At 38.7% G+C, this 24,035-nt stretch overlaps 1 pseudogene; it reads right to left on the bottom strand.

Moving 5' to 3' along the window:
- The window catches only part of LOC122037176, a 51,218-nt pseudogene that overhangs the window by 6,476 nt on the left and 20,707 nt on the right, over positions 1 to 24,035 (bottom strand).

Raw genomic sequence — 24,035 nt, 5'->3', positions numbered from 1 at the left:
TTATTCTTGTTAGATCGGTCAGTAGAAGATAGATTGATGTATGTTGACTTAGGTAGTCGTGATCGATTTACCTTAGATGCTTGTAGAGGCTTTATTTATTCTTGATTGGTTAGTAGATGGCCGATTAGTTTTGTTGACCCGAACAGTAGGGGATTGACCTACTTTATTTCTAGATGTTTGAATCTTGAGTTATTCGTGGTTAGTTGGATATCTTGAGCACATCGAGTATCTAACTTATCCTGACGTGGGAAAGGATTGGATTAGCCATATACTATTGATGATTTGGTCAGTCGATAGAGGATCGAAGTATCCTATTCCATGAGTACTGTAATTTTAGACTGTTTGTACCTAATTGGATAACTTCGAAGATGACATAGGGTTGGTGTGATTGATTGGGTCAAATATGCTGATTCTGCATATCTATGATGGGTACATATGATTGTTATAAGTTGAAGGAGTTCTATGATGGATAGTTCAATTGTGGATAGTGTGGGTATTCCCATCTAGATATGGTTATTGTAGGTTCCTTGTGGATTATAGCTTCTTAGTTAGCTGTACGTGTCTGATAGACATATCTGGGGTATCTTGTTGATTTTTTTTTGTGATTTGTGAATGCACCTGGGTTTTAGTATGCCTTATTGGAAGTATACGTTGATTATACTCTTGGCATGTGTGTATATATGTCAGGTGAGTGTTGTTTGAGGTGTATTGTCGATTATACCTATATTGATATGTGCACACGGGTTCGGTATGCATTGTTGGAGGTATCACGGTGATTTATACCTATGATGTGAGTATTTTTGGTGTGTACTAATCGGAGGATTATGTCGATCATACATATGTTGTGTGCACGTGTGTCAGATGTATGATTTGTAGCATCATGATGATTCTACCTATGTTAAATGTAGAATATTAAATGTCTACATTATGATATTGGTCGTTTTACCCTGTCAACTAATTCTCCCATTAGTGGGTGACCGACCCACTAGGAGGATGATAGGGTTGACTATGGATTTGATTTGCTTACTGGGTGGTTATACCCTAGGCTAACCACAGTGATCTGTGGTAGAGAGATCTCGTGCAGTCTCTAGCTAGATAGTTAGGTGCCTTGGACACTTATGTATTGTTGGTGGTGGAGCGTTGCTCCCACACATGTTATGGATTGTCTGTGGTGGAGCGTTACTCCCACCTATTGCGGATTGCTTATAGCGGAGCATTGCTCCCATATCTATTGCAGATACATTTTCGGATTATTTGTGGTGGAGCGTTGCTCCCACATATGGAGGATTTCTGGTGGTAGAGCGTTGCTCCCACATTTGTGGTATTTCGTGTGATGGAGCGTTGCTCTCACACTAGAGGATCTTTTCCTTGGTGATTTATGTTATTAGTGGGTGACCAGATCTGTTTATTGTTGAGGATCTTATGGTTAGGAATGTCTGTGATACAGACATGATGTGTCTTGGTTTTACCATTAGAGCTTACGGAACCCTAGATGTTGTCATGGACTCGATGATTTGGGTATCCCTAGAATGTTTGGATCGGTTTCCATTGTCGTTGTTGACGATATTGTGATTTATTACGGATCTGAGGTGAGTCAAGTACACCACCTTCGCATAGTTCTAGAGATGTTTCGACGAGAACATCTATATGTGAAGATCAGTAGTGTGTATTTTGATTTTTCTTCTGTGAGATATTTGAGACACACGGTCACCAGTAGGAGTATACCGTGGTTACACAGGAGATAGAGGATGTTACTGTTGGGAGTAGACGGAGTCTATAGAAGAGGCTCGCAACTTCCTTTGTTTGGCTGATATTTCCGGAGATGCGTTGAGGATTTCTCACGGATTGTTATGCTATTGACACACTTGACCAGGAAAAGCGTGAAGTTTACGTGGTTCGAGGACTACAACACCAGCTTCTAGGAGCTAAAGCGGAGACCAGTGTCGGCTCCGATTTTGGTTTTTTTTCCTTTTGGAGAGAACGGATTCGTGATTTATACCGACGCATCTCTACAGGATTTGGCGCTGTTTTGATGCAGCACGACACGGTAGTCTTCTATGTTTTCGACAGTTGTAGGAGCATGAGTAGAACTACCAGTATATGACTTGTGGCTGACCGTCATTATTTTGTGCCTTGAAGATTTGGCGGCAGTACCTGTATGATATTACATTGAGATTCTCACTGACCATCGGAGTCTCAAATATCTGTTTACTCAGAAGGAACTTAATCTTCGACCGAGGAGATAGATGGAGTTCCTGAAGTATTATGATTGTACCATTAGCTATCACCTGGGAAAAGCTAATGTGGTTACCGATGCATTTAGCTAGAGGTCCAGAGGGACTTTAGCTTGCCACCGAGTTGTGGTCACAGACTTGATTTAAGGTTTCTCCGATTTGGGCCTTGAAGGGTAAGGACAGACAGAGCAGGGTACTCTGGTTACCATGGTTGCTCAGTCGTTGATCAGGACGAGGATACGAGAGCCCTAGGCTGCTGATCAGTATTTGCAGTTTATTTGCAGCCAAATAGTTTCCGGGCAGCAGACCGAGTTCACACGAGACGAGGAAGGTGTTATACACTTCCGAGGCAGATTTTGCGTACTTCAGTCTCATCCGGTCTTATAGGAGTTACTTCCGGAGGCTCATCGCTTATGATTTGCTGTCCACCCAGGCGGTACCCGTATGTACCAAGATTTGAGGTGTTTCTATTGGTGGAACAACATGAAGGACGACATGAAGAAAGACATCGCATAATTTGTAGCAAGATGTCTTGTCTGTCAGCAAGTGAAGGCCGAGCATCAGAGATCTGCCGACTTACTTCAGCATATTTCTATTCCTGAGTGGAAATGAGAACACATTACTATGGACTTTGTGGTGAGTTTGCCGAGGACATGACGAGACCATGACGCGATTTGGGTAATCGTTGATCAATTAACCAAATCCACGCATTTCTTAGCGATCCGAAATACTGATTTCCTGGATCGATTGGCAGATCTGTATTGCTGGGAGATCATCAGATTACATGGTGGCCCTTTGAGTATTATTTTGGATAGAGACCCCGGTTCACGTCTTGTTTTTGACAGAGACTGCAGCAGACCTTGGGCACACAGCTCTGTTTCAGTACAACTTTCTATCCGCAGGCGGATGGACCGTTAGAGCGGACCTTTCAGACTCTAGAGGACTTGCTGAGGTCTTGTGTATTGGATTTTCAGAGACAGTTGGGAGAACCATTTGACATTTGTAGAGTTCACCTACAACAACGGTTTGCATTCGGCTATCCAAATGCCACCGTTGAAGTGTTGTATGGTAGGCCTTGTCGTACACTCACCCTCTGGGATGAGGTTGGGGAGGCTCAGTTGTTGGGACCTCACAGAGATCAGTGTGAGGCAGAGTTGGTCCGTACTATCAGACGGAGGATGCCAGAGTCGCAGGACTGTCAGAAGGGTTATGTTGATCGGAGACGCGGACCCTAGAGTTCTTTATTGGCGACCATGTATTTCTGCGAGTTTCACCCACGAAAAGGGGTGAAGAAATTTGGCCTCAGAGGTAAGCTAGCTCCGCGATGCATTGGACCTTTCCATATCTTGGAGAGGATTGGAGCGATAGCATACTGGCTAGCACTACTACTGTCCTTTGTAGGCGTGTACTAGGTATTCCACGTATCTATGCTGAGTAGATACGCACCCGACCCGATGCATTGTGCTGACAGATATATCAGTTCCCGTTCGGCCTGACGTCACTTATGAGGAGGTTCTGGTATGGATTTTGGACCGGAAAGAGCGTCAGTTACTTAACAAGACTATCCGGCTGGTTAAAGTCGGATGACAGTATCATTTGGACGAGGAGGTTACTTGGAAGCTCGAGAATACTATCCGAGCTTGATACCCCATTTTTCATTAGAGATATGTGATTTTTATTTACCGTTCAACATTTATACTCATTGCCTGTTGTTAGTACTTGCTGATGGTAGATAAACAAAATTTGGGGACCAAATTTTTATAAGTGGGGGAGAATGTAAAATACCGAAAATAGGCGAATATTAATAAGGGAATTTTTCGAAATTTTTGGAAATTTTTCGGGAATTTTTCGGAGCTCGTACGGACGAGTTAACGGGGATAAAAACGGGGCCCGGAAAAGCCTGTTTGGGTTACCCTATTTTAATGAGGAAATGTTTGATTTTCTTTAAATATTTCTTTTTAATTTTATTTGCTTTTCTTCTTTTTCTTTTACTTCCTCCCCGTGCCCCAAATCTTCTTCTCCCCTCGCGCACAAACCGCCGGTCGAATTCCCATCTCCCTCGCGCGCACGCCCATGCTTCTTCTTCTCTCTTCCTCTCTTCTCCCGAGCACCGACGACCGGCCATTCCCTCTGCCCTAGCTTGCACTCGACTCTTCTCTTCGTCTTCTTCATCGGGTCGGCCACCACAACCGACGCCGCGGTGCCCTAGATCTGCAGCGCGTCGACCACCGACTTGTTCGTTGCTTGAGCAGCCAACTATCACCGGAGATTCTCCTCACTGTGCCCTAGTTCTTCCTCTGCGTGCCATTGCCGATCGCCTCCTCTTGGCCTTGACCACGCCAGCGCCGAGACTCTTCATCACCGGCACAGCCACAGCAGGCTCCACCTTTACGAGCCCTAGCACTGACCTTCACCACGGCTTGATATTGACCCAGGGTGGCTGTGATTTTTGCTGGCAGCCAGATCAAGCATAACCTACAATCCTAATTCAGTGGGCTCGTCGATTTGCCGTGAGCCATCGCCGGAAAGGGTTAGGTATTGTTAGATCAGGTACAACTTTAAATTGATCGGAGTTCTGGGTGATTGATCTATACTTAGCTGGCTGTTAATTTTAGTTTGATTTGGAATATAGTAACTATATTTGGAGAATTTTAGTTTGATGACAGCAGCTCCATTTGGTTTCGGCTACCCTTTCCGACAGCAATTAATGAAGGGCTACGTGTAGAGATTGAGGTGAGTTTTATTCAGCTTTCGGGTTGATGTAGAGTGATGATATTCAGTAGTTAATTGTTCTGATTTGATTGAGGAGTTAGATGTTCCAAATTAAGATTTATAATTGGATTTGGATTTAGGTTAGCTTCTCGGAGATTGGATTTAGCTAATTAATTTATATGTAATTAGCTAAATCGGTATACCATGTAATACAGGACTTTGACGCGAGACGAGCATCTCGACGTTGGATTTGATTGGATTGGACCTGCTATTTGGAGGCGGGTACCTCTTGACTTATCTTTTATGATATTGTCATTGGATATGCATAGTATTTTATAACTACATGCAATGAACATGTTTGCCGTTGGTATGTCACTGTTTGATATCCTTAGCATGTTAGGTTTGTCACCTGTGATGTATCCGTGCTTATATCTCGTGATTTGTTGCCATGATTATCTTGTTACCATGAGTATCTTTGTTTCTACAGTGACATACCATGCTTACTGAGGTTAGGACTAGGATTTGGATTGTTGTTTCTGGCCTATATATCTAGATTATCTGATACTTAGGTTTTTGTGCCATATCAGATTTGTGTACCTCTATTTGTATATCATATATGATTCGGGTGTTTAGACCCTGATTCTTTGATCTGTGTATATTGTTGGTACATATGCTATGGAAGAGGGATATGATTTGGGTCTAGGTTGTTATACCTTAGAGGATTTGTATACCCTAGATCCGTGGATTTGGCTTACTGATACTGTGGTACTTATATTATGTATATATGGATTTTTCTATGCTGATCAGGATATTCCATACTTATTATGTTCAGGACATAGGTTTTTGATATTCTATCTGACCTGTGTACTTTAGATTTTGGTATGTGACCATCACTTTTACAGTACCCATTTTGTATATATGGATATGGTTATGTTGATCAGTTTTTGCTATGCATAGTGACATGCATCATGATTGCATGCTGTGCGATTGTCGGCTCCACTATGGTTGAGCCCATCGCCAGTTACATGTACTGCACACACCCCCATTCATGGTTTAGTGGTATATCAGGCAGGTGTGTGGTGGTTCTGCTGTTTGGCTCCGTTGGTCTGAGGACTCAGCGTGGTAGCCGCCAGCCCCGCTCTGTTTGGCTCCGGCATTTAGTGTAGCAAGGTGTGTGACGGTGCTACTGTTTGGCTCCGTTGGTCGGTGACTCGGCGTGGTAGCCGCAGAGATTTCCTCCCGTCATCATGTACCAGAGATGAGAGCATTGAGCTCCCCATTTATGATTTGGGGTCACGGGACAGTACCGACAACATCCCGCCCACTCGGTCACTCATCGGGAGTAGTGACGACAGAGTGCAGTTGTCAACCCTACCCACTCGGTCTCACCATTTGTGTGTGTGAGCTGGGTGACCAGGACGCATCATTAGCATCATATGCATTGATGCATTTATATTCTTATGATTTTGTTTGCTGCATTTGGTTGTTGCATTTTGGTTGGATGCATACTTTTGACCTGCATACAGGATTATTGGCACTTTCGGTTTGACGACCCTTTTGTCTGGATAGGAGTTCCTGGTGAGTACAGCTTCCTCAGTTACCTTTCAGTTTTGCATATTCCCTATATATGATTAGGAAGCTGTATTCCATGTTTGTTGTTGTTAGATATATCTTACTACTCATGTCCATTGGTATTCGCTGAGTTGTTGAACTCACCCCCGTTGATACTATCTTTTTTCAGGTACCAGGTTGGTTTTGGTGTCGCTTGGAGTATCCTGTCTGCTGGTCCCCACGTCACATCAGAAGACTTATCGGTTTCACGTATGTTTTGTTTGTTTTATATATCAGTTTGTTTAGCTCTGTACTCTGATTTTATTTTTGGGGAGTTGATGTTGTTATGTGGTGTTTTGTATTTGTTATTGGTTGTGTAAGTCTAGCCGGCTAGCAGTTATGTGTTTTGGTTTTGGTACAGCCGAGTAGGCTGCTTTATTTTTTAACTGCGTGGTTGTGTCAGCCAGAGGCTGAATTTGATATTAACTGCGTGGTGTTTGTTTTCTTTTATTGTTATTATTCCAGCCGCATGTGGCTGAGGTATATAGTGCTTGTAGAAAAGTTTCAGATTGTCCGCCGTACAGGGGAGATGCTGCCGAAATTTCTTCGGACAGAGACTCCTCTGGGGCGTGACACCAACTTGGTTTAGTTGTGAACCAAACCAAGGGGTTAATGGACTAATTTTTGGTTAAAGGGACAATGGGTTGGATTTGAGCTTTCTAATCCAACACATTAAAGAGGATTATATATAGATATAATTGAGAGAAAATTAGATATAATTTTCATTATTTGGTTGATTGGCTTTTGGAAACTCAATCATCCTCTCCCTCTCCTCTCTCTCCTGCCGCCAACAAGAGAGTTCTCCCTCTTGTTGCCGTGACCACCACAAGGGAGAAAAACACTCCCTTATGTGCTTCGCTTCTTCTTCCTCTTGATCTCTCTTCTTCGCTCGTGGCTAGTAACTTTCGAAGGAGAGGCTTGTACTCACGGAGTTGTCTTGAGGAGCTCGGCGTGGATACGAATAGAGGTGAGGTTCGACAATGTCACTACGGTTGATGCCCTTCTCGTTTCATGTCATCCGTAAGGTATACCTAGCGTAAATTTATTTTTCGTTAAATTTTAATTATGCAATCATGTTTGGCATATTGTATCCTTGTATGTGTGTGGTGTGCATGATGTAATAATTAGAAATTATTATTATTTTATTTTTCATTGCGCATGTTTACGAAACATGTTCTAACACGCATCTGCATCGGACATATCCCAACACAGACACCAGGCAGGAAGTCATAGTCGCGACTAGGCAAGGAAGTCCTAGTAGGTTGGGTGGACCGAGGGATAGGAAGACCTGGTGGGTCGAGGATCGGACTGGGAAGCTTGGTCCTTCATTTGAGGGGGGATTGTTAGTGTTGCAAGATTGTAAATAATGTCCCACATTGAAAATACATGGGAAAAATCATAGATTTATAAGGGAAAGATTTATATGAGACCTTTTGAGTAGAGCCCAAGAGCAAATCAATGAGGGCTTAGGTCCAAAGTGGATAAAATTATGCCATTGTGGAGATATCTAAATCCCTTTTGGTCCTAACATAAAGTTAATTTATAAAGTACACAATAGTGACTTACGTGGACAATGCAGGTATGGCCAGTGACATTAGTCACCATAATTCTCCGAGCACCATTAGGGGGTCCTAGAAAATTAAGCCGTAGCTTCACTTCCCACTCACAAAAAGCCAAACGATGCATCCAAACACTAATAAATTAATGAATTTTGACAGCCATTTCATTTAAGATCATATGTATGCTAGTTTCATCCATCATTCTGGATAGTAGAATGGAAAGATTGCATGTTAGCCCACAAAAAAGGTAATTAAACACTTCTAGTGTTGGATTACTAGGATTTTGGTAAGGAACATGTAAAGGCAGTAGCTTAGCATTATTACAAAAAAGCTAATGAAATAGAAATAGTAAAATATAGAGAAAAAAATTAACAAAAATTTGAGGTTGAACTAACTTTGAAGGTGGTAAAAGATCATGAAATACTTGCACCCTTAAAATGTGAATATACATGTGAGAGTGAGTAATCAGATATGAAAGTTGCGTTGTGGACCTGTAACTTCAACTCTTCTAAAGCATTCATTAATGACCTCAATAAGCTTGTAGAAATTAAAGGACAAATAAGGTTAGGCATTATATATATTTCTATGTCAAGGGATGGGCTTGATCCAGAGCTAGCATTTGTCCTTGGTTGTCTCAAGATCGTTTGGAGAAACATCCACTTGGTATTAGCATTATCTACAACAGTGTAAAGATGACATTGGTGATCCCTTTATGTGGTATACTTTCAGAAGCCTTTCATCTTTTCCTAAGGTGCATAAACAATAACAAGTTAAGCTCAATCCAAAGGAGAAGATGAGAAAAGCCTATGAACAATTCAGAATATAGTGACAAACCAATTCTAGGAATGTAGAAAGAGGATCTACATCATGAAGTAGAGGTTCTTCCACATAATGCCTCTTTTCAAATGACAAGTGAAAGGAGTGTGGCACACAGGAGTTCGTCGTTCACCCCTCTGTATAATACAACTAACAACACCAACTCCTGAATCCAGAAGATTAGAGCTCAATTTATTATCACTCAAAATCATTGCCAGTTTATCTAACCTTTCATGGGCCTGATCTTCACCACTGAGAAAAAGAAACTACTAATATTCAAAGGACAACCTATTATAACTTTACAATTTGCAACTGCAGAGATGTGTATCTGTCCAGTAAAGTACTCATCTGGTTGTTACTGCCAATCAAAGCGATATGAATCATATTGCCTTTGTCAACACGAGGAGGAAGCTCATTTGTGATTTCAGTACCAGAATCCACAAAACAGAGATGTCTCTTTCAAGGCAATGCAAGTTCATGATGTCAGAAGATGAAGAGATTTAATGATAACCATCCCCCCCCATCTCTTCTCTATATGTTCTTGGTAAAATTTCCATGATGCCATCAGACCAGAATGGTGCCATTGCATCCGGATACTATCCTTGATGATATAGGGCTGCAAAAGAAGTCACCAGTCAGAAAAATGACCAAGTGTTGTCTGTCATTCACGCTTATGAAGTTTAACCTAGTATACTCTACATATATATGTGTTGACAACCCTTCTTTGAAGGGTAGGATTAGAATGATCACAGAGAGCTATAAGTGCATCCTCCATAGCTAATGGAGCACAGACAAGATCTTCTATGCTCTCATCAATAGCCATCTTCCTCCTAGGGGTTTTAAGGGGTTCTCCTTCTTCAGTAAACATTGCCAGTTCAGATAAATTTCTCGCGATGTTGTCTGCAACTCACTAAGTTTAGTTTGCTCACGAAGTTGGCTAGCTTTTCAGTGCCAATTGGAGAAATTAATTATGTCAAGCAAAATAAATAAGAATGTCCTCTCAAGTAGAGCAACTTATATTACTTAAGACATAAGCAGACCTTGGAGTAACTTGTATGATTAAGAGCAGAGAAACGAATTAGCAGATCATGGTAGGGATTAAGGTTGGGATAAACCTATGCTTCCATGAATATAAGTATTAGCTTGTTCTTATTTTTCATACCCTTCAAGTAGCAGATATTGCACATCATCATTGCAAATATTAAAATTTTTATAGTACTTCAAAAGCAGTAATGTGATTCAAACCTGTCTACCACCCGGAGAAGATCCTTCTTGTGTTAAAGCCGTGTTAAAGCCGGAGTTGTTCTATGACGTCAGCCTGTACAAAAAAAGAATTGAACAATTTCATCGAAAAGTTAACATAAGGGTTACACGGCAAAAATTTTGATGTCATGAACCACAAATGTAAATAAGTCAATTTGAGAATATTGTACCAAATGGTAACTGTTTGTTCATTTTACCATATAATAACTTATAATTAGATCTTGTTAATGAAATATTTGCTACTTGGTAATTTTTAACCGAAAGGAATTTTATCATCTGATATTTAATTAACCGAATTTTATCACTGAACAATTCCTTGACAGATAGATACTATTTGAAAACAGATCGCACAATACTCATAAGACTTCACAAGACTCACCAGAGACTCCACAAGCCTCTCCTATACAACTTTTTCTTTTTTGAAATAATTCAGAAACAATTACTAGCTATGTTTTACTTATTCCTTTTTACAAAAATTATAGAAAATAGTACAGATATTGTAAAAATCATACACACTAAATTCTGTTAAGATTACTGCAGTTGATTACTTTGTCTTCATAATTGTGGATAAAAATAAACTTAGAAATCCCTCAATTAGAGGCAATCAAAATAACAACCGTGAAATTTCACAGCATACATCATGCTTTGTTCCTTTTATGAAGTTTAACTCATGCTAATTATGTTTTAATATCTTATTGAGTTCCCTTTCACATACATCATATAAGATCACATAAAATCCTAGAGCAGATAAGTTTCCTTATTTTCCCACATATGGGCAATTCTCTGTTGATGAGCTTATAACATTCACATTTGGGTACCAGTATCATGGGAGAAAATGCATTTTAAGATATGATTGTAAACAAATTAAAATATTTTATAATTGATTGCTTAGTCGTACAAATATTTTAAGATATGTTTGCCCAGGAGATATAGAGATGCATGTGAAACCAAAAATATGTATTTCTCAAGGATCTAAATAATACTTCACATCCAAATGCTCAATAACAACAAAGTATGAGCAATCGGTAAAAATAACGGTGTTGTTCATTGAGTTAAATGAAAGCATAAGGTTGGCCTGGATAGATGTAGTAACATAAAAAGAAATCTCTTTCCTGGATCAGGACACCACCATCTCTCAAAGTATGAATTTCAGATTCAATCTCTGAATCATTCATCTTTAAGAGAGACAAAAAAATAATGTCTAACTACTAAATTCCAACATTTGAAGATTAGAAAGCATCTAGGTCCTGCAATTAGTTATAGGATAAGGAAAACACATACTAAGTGGGATATGATTTGCCCTTTTTCAAGATAACCTACATGCTCCAAGGCAATGGATGCACTGCTAAGCATTACAACAAGAGAAATGCTGAATTTGGAAAATTTGAGTTATATAGTAGAGAAAAAGTGACTTAATGAAACATACATAAAGTAGGACTTCGACAACTAAAAGGTACCAAGGTGGTCTCTCAGCAGGGACCCTCATAACAATTCTACTATCTAGCCAACCTGTGTGGATCTTATTGTCTCTATATCTGAAGCCTACAATTGCAGAGGATGAATACGTGTATAGAAGTAGAGAAATGTCATTTCGAAATATCTTACATTGAGGAGATCAATTGTGTAGTCAACATTTGTGTGGATTTCTCACGAATTTGTATCCCCTTCAGCCCAAGGACCATATTAGCTATTGTGAAAGCTCTATACTCTCCAAATGCAAAAACATGGCCTGAAATAAGTTGAGAAGTTTGCCAAAAACCACTATACAGTAAGCACTATACAAGTCACAAAGATATGTTCCAAATTCACTATAAATCAGCAATCCAACCGTCAATCCATATTGTCTAGATGAAGAAACCAAAAAACATAGACTAACAAATAGAAGTAAAAATTATATTGATAAAGAAATTTAAAAAAAAAACTTCATCAGTTACATGTGGATCTCATAGACTAAATTAGTAATATGTAGTAACAAAAAAAAAATTCTATCTTGGTCGGACTAAAATATTGAATAAAGATTTGCCAACTCTTTGTCTGGAGTTTGAAGCAACAGTGATTGATTGTTAGTATTTCCCCATAAACAGAAGACAAACATAATATTTATAGATTAAATGTAAAAAAACTCTCAAGATTTCTTAGAAAGCAAACCTTAACAGAGAACTACGCCCTTGTGTTAGGTTTGCTTTTAAAACTCAATTCCTGCATATATCAAGATAAGAGAAATCAAATATTTAATTAAATCTTTATGAATGTACAACACGACACGATAATATATTTCTCAAAAGTATCACCTGCACTTTTCCACTCTTAGGCTTGAACCCATCATCTGGATCTCACTAGTGATATGAACAGCTACACAGTGTCCTCTAGGCTAAACAGACTCAGCCTTCTCAAAGTCAAAAGGAGTTGCTAGAATAGATATTTTCTTCCATGCATAATAACTTCCTTATGAGATAAGAATAGTAAACATCATAAATAAATGGATAGTTTGTTAACCATATGGGTTATAAAATTTTCACTTGGAATTTGCCAAAGAGGTATTCCCATCCCTACAGCAACTTAAGCCATAGGCAAGCTTAGATTAGCAATCCACTTAGTTAGATGTTCAACCTACAAAAAAAAATTAAAAAAATAAAAAAAAATTCTATAGAAAATTTTGAATAAACCATCTGCAGTTTACAGTGTGTATATCAACAAACCTATAATCTAGGATTGAGCTCTAGAAAGTAGTATTCACCAGTTTCCATGCTATAAAGATACTCAACTGTAGCGGCACCAACATAACCTACACATTTTCCTCAATAATCTGGTAACAATTTATTGAGTTGTCAATAAAGTCATTCAGTCATTTTAGATTCAAAAAATAAAAAGTTTATTCAGGAAGAAGAATGACAAACTGAAGTTTTTTTTAGTTTGAAAATAAAGTTATGAAAGAGGATACTCTCATGCTAGAATAGCTATTGTGATAAATTTGTTGGCCATGAATCTGTTAATATGCTTATAAATTTTAGTTAAAAATTTGTCTTGAATATGGATTGAGCTTTTTTCCTTTGAATCTAAGTTATGATTGTAAAATGAGAGGCCAAAGACAAACCTAGAAAGGAAGAATTTTCAGAAACTACTTCTATGTTGAAAATAGAGAGGGAACAAGTAAATATATTCCCAAACTCCAGACCATAAGGAAATGGTTCTGAGAATTTATCAAATTAAAAGTAAGATGAAAAGTGAATAGAAGCTTGCCTTTTGGTGCCTCCTCTGAACACTGCAATCTCTACTACAAAGCACAACATTTCCATACTCGTCACATGGTAACTAGACTTCTAAATGCCGACTCTACATGAAAGTGTAACTTCAAACAATCAGACAAAGTAGGTAAATGGAGTACCATATGATATGGTCTCATGTTAAGTCTCTTCAACTTAGTATTTAAAATTAATGCACTAACCAACATAAGAGATTAGATGAACATGTAAGCTTCTACTAGATTAGGATTAGAGTAAATTGGCATACTGTCCAATGCCTTGGCTCATTTTGATCATCAAAAGCAATATGTACTTTTTATCTTGCTATATTAAATAGAATAATTCTTTTTTTTAGGTGGCCATATACTAATAGTTATTATTAGATTGTAACGGAGCTCCTTTTTTTTTATTAATACAAACGGAGCTTATGTCAGCAACCTCTTTGAAAAATAGGGAGAAACAAGTAAATATCACCGATTTAAATATATAGACATTATGATTAAACATGTTTATATGCTTCAGAATTATTTTAATGGATGATAGAGCAACTAGTATGGCAAAAGTGATAGTCTAACATAAAATACATGGAACATACCTTCATCTCAAATGTTTACAAAATTACTCTAAGCAAATCTTTTGCAAGATACAAAATATCATGAACATTGCAAAGCTAAAGCCTGAAGAATAAATTTGACAATTGATAACACACAAAAATAAAATGGAGCATAAATCAACAAAAAAAAGAATACACAGATACAACACTTTCTTGAAAGAAAAGCACAAAAAAAACACTGAAACAAGGATATTTCTTAAGCTACAGAATTTTTAAAGCAGTAACTAGTACATCCAAGTCATACAAAAAAAATTCTATAACCAAAAAACATGTTGTTTTATGCCCACCAAGATAAAAGTAATATCTATCTATACATGACATGATTTGGTTACACTACAATTGACCACATTATATTTGGTTCTAAAAGATCTGAAAGTAGTCATGGAAGAAACATTAATCTCAAATCTTACAACCAATAAAAAATAAAAGCAATTGAAAAACTAAGTGAAAAGTCCAAGTATTAGGTCAAAGGATTGAGATGAGGAGTCCAATTAGGTCAAAGGATTGACCGGATACTTGGCACGAGGTGAAAAGTCCAAGTGGGTCAAAGGGATTGACCAGACACTTGGTGAGGAAGTCCAAGCAGGTCGAGAGTGACCGGATGCTAGGTATGATGTCCCAACAGGTCATGGTTGACCAGATATTAGGTTTTAGGGGCTTGGGACTTGATTAGGGCAAATCAAGTTGGATCAATCGATCAACCGATCGATTGAATCATACCCAATCGATTGGGTGAGTCCCGCGACAAAAACTCCTCCCAATCGATCAGTGGATTGATTGGGGGAGTGACGTCGTTGCACAGAAGCCCTCCCAATCGATCAACCGATCGATTGGGAGCCTCCAATCGATCAGGCGATCGATTGGAGCGCTGGAAAATCGTGAGAAGCCTTGAATCGATCGGGCAATCGATTCAGGCAATTTCCAGAGAGCACAGAGGCGCTCTGGATCAATCAACCGATCGATCAAAGCCTCCCCAATCGATTAGGAGTCATTCAATCGATTGAGATCCAACCGTTAGTTGGGGATGGATTCGATCATAAGAGAAATACTTAGAGATAAATACTAAAAACAATAAAAAGAGAAAAAAATCACAAGAAAGAGAACATGCATTCAAGTCAACCAATAATATCTAAAATATATTTGGGCCGAAAAATTCTCTCAAAGATCTTAGGATTGTTTAGTAAAACTACAAGACCACTAAAAATATTTTTTTTATTAGTAAAAAGAAAGAAGATCAATTTAAAAATGTGTCATGCAAAGGAATTACTCACAAATCACTTCAACCAATCTAAAAATTGTATAGAGACCATTCTGAATAGATCTATAATCTTGGGAAAAAAATTGTGTCACAGAAAACATAAGGAAAACAATCAATAAACAAAATTAAAACTTATGCATGTAAAATTGACTATTGCAATTATAGCTTTGATCAATATTTCTTTCTTGGTACAAAAGAATGCATTAAACCTATGATTTGCATGCAATAAGTCTGTTACCTAGTGCATACAGGATATTCTATTGAAAATTTTAGCACTCACTACAAGCATAAAGTATAAAAAATACGAATAAAGGGATGAAAGTTTACTTACCTTTTTTGTAACCTCTACAAGCTTACTAAGAGAATGAGAGGGAAAAGTTGAGCAATTACTCTTAAAAACAAGCCATTAACACAAAATAATGGAAGAGAAGAGGAAGAAGGTAAGTGTGGATAAGAAGCACTCACTAAAATGGTGGGAAGAGTAAGGTGGCTAAGAAAAAAATTGTTATAATTTGCGAGAGGGAGAAACTCTACTATGACAATTATTTTGGTATCAAAAAGATTAATATATTTAAAGTTTTGTTAAAGTTCTTTTTAGTTTTACTAGTTTAGAGTAAGTTTATAAAGAGTCGTCGCTTAATGTATTGATATTTTTCTATCAATAAAATAATAATTTAATCTCTAATATTTGTGAGATGTTATTTTGTTCTTTATCAATTTTGTCCATTTTTTGTGGAATTTGGCTATATCAGTTTGATCAAATTGTTATATAAATCAATCTTCATTGTGTGCATACTAAGCTAGAAGCTAACTTGATGTTTTAACAACTATCTTATTAGCACTTATTTTCTATGCCAGATTAAGTTCTTGGGTTGCATGAGTTGACAATGTAGGCATGTTAACGTATGTAAGAGACAAATATTGGAGGTTAAACTTGACCCTTTTGTTTATGTTATAGTGCTAAGTTAGATTTCTTTAGTATGTTAAAAAATTGTGAGGGATTCATGAAAGTCCTTACATTTTAGGCTAGATTGAACTTATTATTGGGCCTTAACAAGGTTAGTTAGTGATTCAATTAGATAAATACTCTTCCTCAATTTCTACTCATCTTATTTTTGAAGATATATATGCAATCAACATACATCATATATAATAATAGTTAGTCTTTATAATAAATCATTTATCATTTTATAATGGTTTATATGCAAGACATAAGATATTTATATCCAAGAACCAACCAAGACATACAACAATAATGATACCTCCTCTAGATTTGATGCTTGTACAACTATCTTGGAATGTCGCTGCCACTTGTACTTTGTCACTACTTCTCGATTTTGGATGTTGTCTCCATTTTGGATGTTGTCTCCACTAGATAAATTTGTCTCTTTTTACACAGCTCAAGCTTTGTAATAAGTAGTGGTTAGCTAACATTAAGATGGCAAGAAAGTTGAACGTCCAAAATTTGATGGAACCCAACACAACTTTTTTTGTAGATGAACATTTGATAGAAGAAAAAAAAAGGTAAATAAAATAATATTGGATAAAGTAAAGTGCAAATTGCATGGAGAGAGCATATGAGAATACCAGTTAAAGCAAAAAATTCTGGGCATCACGAACTGTAACTTGGTTAACCTGAAGCTTATATGTTTCTTTTTACTAATATGTATACCCTTGTAGATTCTCTCCGCCTAAAAAAAAGTTAACAGATGTCCCAGTACCAACATCAAAATAAATTTAATACTATCATATATATAACACTCCTCGAATGCATATCTCATGTATTCATCTCTTGATATCTTGGACCAGAAGAGGCCATCTTGTGAATCCTTGGAATTTGTTGTTATATCTCTGGCAACAAATATCTTGTCAAGACTAGAAATTACCTTATAAAGCACAAGAAAATACCCAATATCGGGAGCAAAAATAAATACCTTGCTGACCAACAAGAATAATGACTACTAGGACCATTGGAAGAATTCCAGAATTCTTAGGCATAATAAGTGCATCTTTCTCACCGTAAATAAAACAAAATAGGTTATGTCTATCATGAATAAAACTTTAAACATAAAAACTTAATGGTACCCATGATGGATACTTACAGGTCACTAATGTAATCCTCTTCTCGTAAGCATCCCACGATTTTATTGTAAACAATATGGATCTGCAAAATTGTAAAACACAAAGTTGCATTACAAAAAAAAAAACTAATTAACTTCAAAGCCTAAAGATACTCTTACATATAATGCATGATCAGCCACCTAATGCAAGAGCATTCCATACAGCTTTTAGAAGAAGGTTGCACAACTTAGACGCCTGAAATATAACCGTGGACTAAAGAAAATACGAAGAACTAAAATAGCTAAAATTAAGCTGATAGATATTTTGGATTAAAGAAGAATCATGCTTTAGAAAGCAAAACCTTACACATATTTTTGCTTCAGTGTTTGTCCTTACACTATTCTTAGGAATTCCAAGTGTTTGGCCTAGCCTTTGTGGCTCAAGAAAAAAAGGATTAAAAGTTTCAATTGGTACCTCAACTCTATATATCAAACATCATCAAACCCTTTTAGGATGAGTAGAACCATGTGTTAGTTAGAGCCCTAGAGCCAATCATTTGATGATTGTATGGACTCATGTATATCATATTCTTGTATATTAATAAAGGCATTTGTTTGGTTATTATGCTTATTTATATTAGTGCCAAATAGACTAAGTATAATAGCATCCTTGAGTAGAAGGTTCATACCTATATCAATCGATTAGTTGAATCGATAGTGAGATGATATAGGGAACACTACTCTAAATCATTTCTAGTCGAGTATTAGCATTCAGGGACAATGTTAATACAATAAGACTAGCATGTAGGTCAGCTCGATGACTTGATCTCACAAGTCATGGATATAGAGATATCAAGCTGACACATGAGTATGCATTAGAGAATGTATACTGAATGACCCGCCATGAGAAAGTATCATGGATCGTTATATGAGTGTCATATACTTTCTCATGTGGCTATTAGTATGACTATTAGTCCTTAGACCTGAAATCACCATGGATCCCTACATAAGGAGTTATGTACTTTAGTTTCGTCAAACGTCACCCGTAACTGGGTGGACTATAAAGGCGATTACTGGGTATGTAACGAATTATGCAGAGGGATGTGAGTGATGTAGATGGGATTTATCCCTCCCATATGACGGGAGCGACATCGCTATTCTTGATAGAGTGAGACCACTAAGCGCATGGCCATGCCCAAATGAGTCAACATTAGATGTTGAGCTCATTTGATCGAGTGAGTCTACTTGGAGTTCAAGATTTAGATTGATTAGAGGATGACACGGTCTATGCCTCACATTGATCAATCTAGATGTCTAGGATAGAAGGACACTTGTCATTATTTTGTGAGTAGTCACAATTGGTAGTCACAAGGTGATGTCAGATCTCGACATTCTTGTAACTGTAATGATGTGTTGCTAGATACCGCTCATTACTTATGCTCCTAAATGGGTTTAGGGCATTGTCAACGTTACAAGAACCTATAGGGTCACACACTTAGGACAAATAGATGGAGATTAGGTTCATATGATGAACCAAGAGGATTAGATTCATTTGATGAATCAAATTGGATTAAGAGTAATCCTAATTGGGCTAACTTGAGTTCGACTCAAGTTGATTCATGTATTTAATGAGTCTAATTTAGATTATGACTTATTAAATCAATTTAATTTAATGAATTAGATTCATTATATTAAGTTGGCTCGAATCAAATGGTTGGATTAGATCAACCATGGTAGAGATTGGGTCAAGTTGGACTTGACTAGAGAAGGAAGACCAAAGGTCAATTTTGACTTGACCTTTTGCCACCTCATTGGTGAGTTGGTATTAGGTGGACCAATGATGATGTTCCACATCATCATGGTGTGCCACCTCATGGAAGTTACAAAGCCATTTTCTTATTAACTCCACATTAATTGCATTTAATGGGGAGTTATTCTTGTGGAGAAAGTGGCCGGCCACTTGGTGTGTGAATGTGAATTTGATTTTTCATTCATGTGGTGCATCTTCTTCCTTCTTCCTCTCAAGCTCTCCCTCTCCCTCTCCTCCCTTGGCCGAACCACATAGGTGCTAGCACACCTTGGTTTTTGGTCATCTCCATCTAGTGTGTCCGTGTGGATACTTCTAGAGGACCGGCGCTTGACGGTCTTGAGATCCGGCATCATTTGGACGAGCGGGAACGCAAAGGGCATCGCATCAAAGCTATAAATGGTTTATCCTTATGTAGATCTACTGTAGATTAAAGTTTTCAAACTCGTACTCGTATTTTCGTTCGGTTTTACCTTGCACGAGATCCGTGGCTTGGGCGATTCGGGGTTTCCGCGACGCGAAAAACGGTTTTCGCGGCCCGAAAAACCCAACAGTGGTATCAGAGCCACGTGCAAGGCTTGTACGAGTTTGTTTTTATTTTTATGAAAAATAAAAACCTTCTGTGATTTTCTATAAAAATTAGTTTTTTATGATTTTATGGGTAATTTTTCCGTAGAAGCGAAGCACAAGTGTCTCGGCACTTGTAGGCTTCGGCTACCGGAAAGATCTTTCAAAACCGGCTTCGTTTTGCCCCAAATCCGTTTGGGACAGCGGGCTTGGGTGCCATTAGATCGCAAAGGAGCAACTCACGATGGTTAGATCGTGGGTAGGGGTACTGCCCCTAACCCCGCAAGGGGATTTGCTCCGCGATCGCACCCGAAATCGCTAAAAACGAACCCGCCGGGAAGATTTTTCCGAAACGGCAATGTCTCGGCCCAAATCGTTTTGGGACAGCGGGTTTAGGCGCTGTTGGATCGCAAAGGAACCCTCGCGATGGTTAGATCGCGGGTAGGGGCGATGCCCCTGGGCCCGCAAGGGGATCCGTTCCGCGATTGCGCCCGAAACCGCTAAACGGGACCGCCGGGAAATTTTATTCGTAAAATTGTAAAAATTAATTTTAAAATTATAGAAAATTATGAAAAATATATAATTTTGAATTATATATTAATTTGTGATAGTCATGGCCCAAAGCCCAATATGATTGGTTGTGTTGTAATTCTTAATACGGCCTGCGTGCCGTTATGTGTTTGCGAGTGTTGTATTATATTCGCGACCTGCGCGTCGTGCCTTCTCTTATTTTCTTGTTGTAAATTAGATTTAGACTCGAATGTAACTCGAGTTTCAAATTGTAATGTACAAATTGGAGCGGTGGAGGGTCCACACGAGACGGAGTTTCGAGGCGGGCACGAACAACACAAGGTGGTCAAAGGGAGTAGCTTGAAGAAGCTGTTGACCCTAGGTTGACCAATCGATCTTCTCATTGGCTTGAGAAGATCGTAGTAGGGCCATGACTAAATCACAAATAGATTAATTAATTGCCTGTGTATGTGATGCATATTTAATAAGTAGTTAATTAATTAGTGCCTAACGATTAGATCAGATCTAAGTCGTGCACATGATGCACCCTTGCGATTAGATTGGATCTAAGTCGTGCACAAGATGCATCCCTTCTCGATTAGATTAGATCTCAATCGACTCAACTCTAATGCCTAACCGTGCCGTGATACCTATCACTACCTCGATCACATGTATTGTTGAATCTGCCAAAGCAGAGCAATACATATTATCTTGGTAGGGTACGGAGGGACAATCTTGGTCCCGCCTATCAACGCATGGGAGAATACAAACTCAATTAGATTGAGTATTCCTAGTTACTTGGTTGGATCGAGTCAACTATAGGCATTATTCCAACGGTTGGAAAAGATAGGTCAAAATCACATCTATATTAACTCTCGGGCGTATTAGCCAAAGCTAACTCGAGTTTTAATATAAATAAGGATATTGATTCTATAAACAAGAGTTACATAGAGATGTAATTGGTAATCGTTACCTACCGATCATACTAAGCCTTGGGTGTATTAGCCAAAGCTAACTCAAGGGTTAGTATGATGTGGATCTTGTCCCACAAGAATTATAGAATTCAGTGGGAGCATCATTTAATTAAAGGCCTAATTAAATGATTTTAAAGAATATGATACTTATTTCTGTATTTATTTCTGTTGTAGAATTTCCATGACGTCGAATATGAACATTTTCTCCCTGCGATCTGTCCTTAAGAAGGACAAGCTCAACGGAGCAAATTTCCTGGACTGGTACAGGAACCTGAGAACGTAAACTGTACATTCTGGAGCAGCCCATTCCGGAGGCTCCTCCTGCCAATGCCCCGCGAGCTGACAAAGATGCTTACAAGAAGCATCAAGATGACGCATTAGATGTGTCATGTCTAATGCTCGCGACCATGAACTCTGAGCTTCAGAAGCAACATGAGTTAATGGGTGCTTACGATATGGTTGCACATCTTTGTCAACTATATCAAGGACAAGCAAGGCACTGGAAGAGGAACTTCACAGGATACCTGGAAGATCTTAACAAGAAGAGAAATAAGATTTCTACTTCAGGTATAAATGTTATAGAAGTCAACCTCTCTATTTCTTCGTCGTGGGTATTAGATACCGGATGTGCTTCGCACATTTGTACTAGTGTACAAGCACTGAGAAATAGCAGAGCATTGACAAAGGCGAGATAGACCTACGAGTAGGCAATGGAGCACGGGTTGCTGCTGTTGCTGTAGGGACTTATTTTCTATCTCTGCCCTCTGGGCTTATACTAGAGTTAGACGATTGTTGTTATGTGCCTGCATTGACTAAGAATATTATATCAGTTTCTTGTTTGGACAAGAAAGGATTTTCGTTTATAATAAAGAACAAATGTTGTTCTATCTATTTAAACGATATGTTCTATTGTAGTGCACCTCTGATAAACGGACTCTATATTCTAGATCTAGAGAGCCCTATCTATAACGTTAGTACCAAGAGGTTCAAATCGAATGATATGAACTACACCTATCTCTGGCACTGTCGCTTAGGTCATATAAATGACAAGCGCTTATCCCAGCTCCATAAGGATGGTTTGCTGGACTCATTTGATTTTGAATCATATGAGATATGCGAGTCATGCCTACGAGGCAAGATGACCAAGACTCCCTTTAGTGGGCACAGTGAGAGAGCGACTGATTTGTTAGGACTCATACATAGTGATGTATGTGGCCCTTTCAATGTCGCTGCTAGAGGCGGTTATAGGTACTTCATCACATTTACTGATGACTTCAGTAGATATGGTTATGTGTATTTGATGACACATAAATCTGAATCCTTTGAAAAGTTCAAAGAATTCAAGAATGAAGTACAGAACCAGCTTGGCAAGAGTATTAAGATACTTCGATCAGATCGAGGTGGTGAATACTTAAGCCATGAGTTTCGTGACTACTTAGCTGAGTGTGGGATTTTATCTCAACTCACTCCTCACGGAACACCACGGTGGAATGGTGTATCCGAAAGGAGGAATCGTACCTTATTAGATATGGTACGATCTATTATGAGTCACACAGATCTTCCGACATATCTATGGGGATATGCTCTAGACACGGCAGCTTTCATACTCAACCGAGTTCCATCAAAGGCCGTGATAAAGACACCATATAGGATATGGACTGGGAGAGATGCCCAGGTGTCTTTCATGAGGATTTGGGGTTGTGAGGCTTACGTTCGACGTCAAGTCTCAGACAAGTTAGGACCCAAATCCGACAAGTGCTATTTCATCGGATATCCCAAGGAAACTAAGGGATATTACTTCTACATTCCCAGTCAGCACAAGGTAGTTGTGGCAAAGACTGGGGTCTTTCTAGAAAGGGACTTTGTTTCTAGAAAGACTAGTGGGAGCACGTTCGATCTTGAAGAAGTTCAAGATGCGAACAATAGCACTGATGCCTCGATGGAAATTGAACTGGAACCACAAAGTGTTGTGGATGATGTTGTTCCACAAGGAGTTGAGGAACAACAACCAGTTCAAGTAGACATACCTCTTCGCAGGTCTGATAGGGTACGTCGTCAGCCTGAGAGATACTCATTTCTCTTGTCTGACCATGATGACATTGTGCTCATAGAGGATGAGCCTACCACCTATCAAGAAGCTGTGATGAGACCAGATTCTGAGAAATGGCTAGAAGCCATGAGATCCGAGATAGAATCCATGTACACCAACCAAGTATGGACTTTGGTTGATCCACCTGAAGGGGTAAAACCCATTGGGTGCAAGTGGGTCTTTAAGAGAAAGACTGACATGGATGGACTTATCTATAAGGGTCGCTTGGTAGCTAAAGGTTTCAAGCAGATTCATGGTATTGACTATGATGAAACCTTTTCTCCAGTGGCGATGTTTAAGTCCATTCGGATCATGCTTGCTATTGCAGCCTACCATGACTATGAGATATGGCAGATGGATGTCAAAACCGCGTTTCTGAATGGAAACCTACTCGAGGATGTGTACATGACACAACCTGAGGGTTTTGTAGATCCACAGCATACTAGTAGAGTATGCAAGCTGCATAGGTCCATTTATGGACTAAAGCAAGCTTCTCGGAGCTGGAATCTTCGATTCGATGATGCGATCAAACAGTTTGGTTTCATCAAGAACGAAGATGAGCCTTGTGTCTACAAGAAGGTTGTAGGGGACATAGTTGTCTTCCTCATACTGTATGTGGATGACATACTACTCATTGGGAAGGACATCCCTATACTTCAGTCTGTCAAGACATGGCTAGGGAGTTGCTTCTCAATGAAGGACTTAGGTGAGGCATCTCGC

The sequence above is a fragment of the Zingiber officinale genome, unplaced genomic scaffold (genome assembly GCF_018446385.1).
Source record: "Zingiber officinale cultivar Zhangliang unplaced genomic scaffold, Zo_v1.1 ctg242, whole genome shotgun sequence".
In the NCBI taxonomy this organism is placed as follows: Eukaryota; Viridiplantae; Streptophyta; class Magnoliopsida; order Zingiberales; family Zingiberaceae; genus Zingiber; species Zingiber officinale.
Note: the sequence above shows the minus strand (reverse complement) of the source record. Positions and strands in the feature narration are given on the sequence as shown.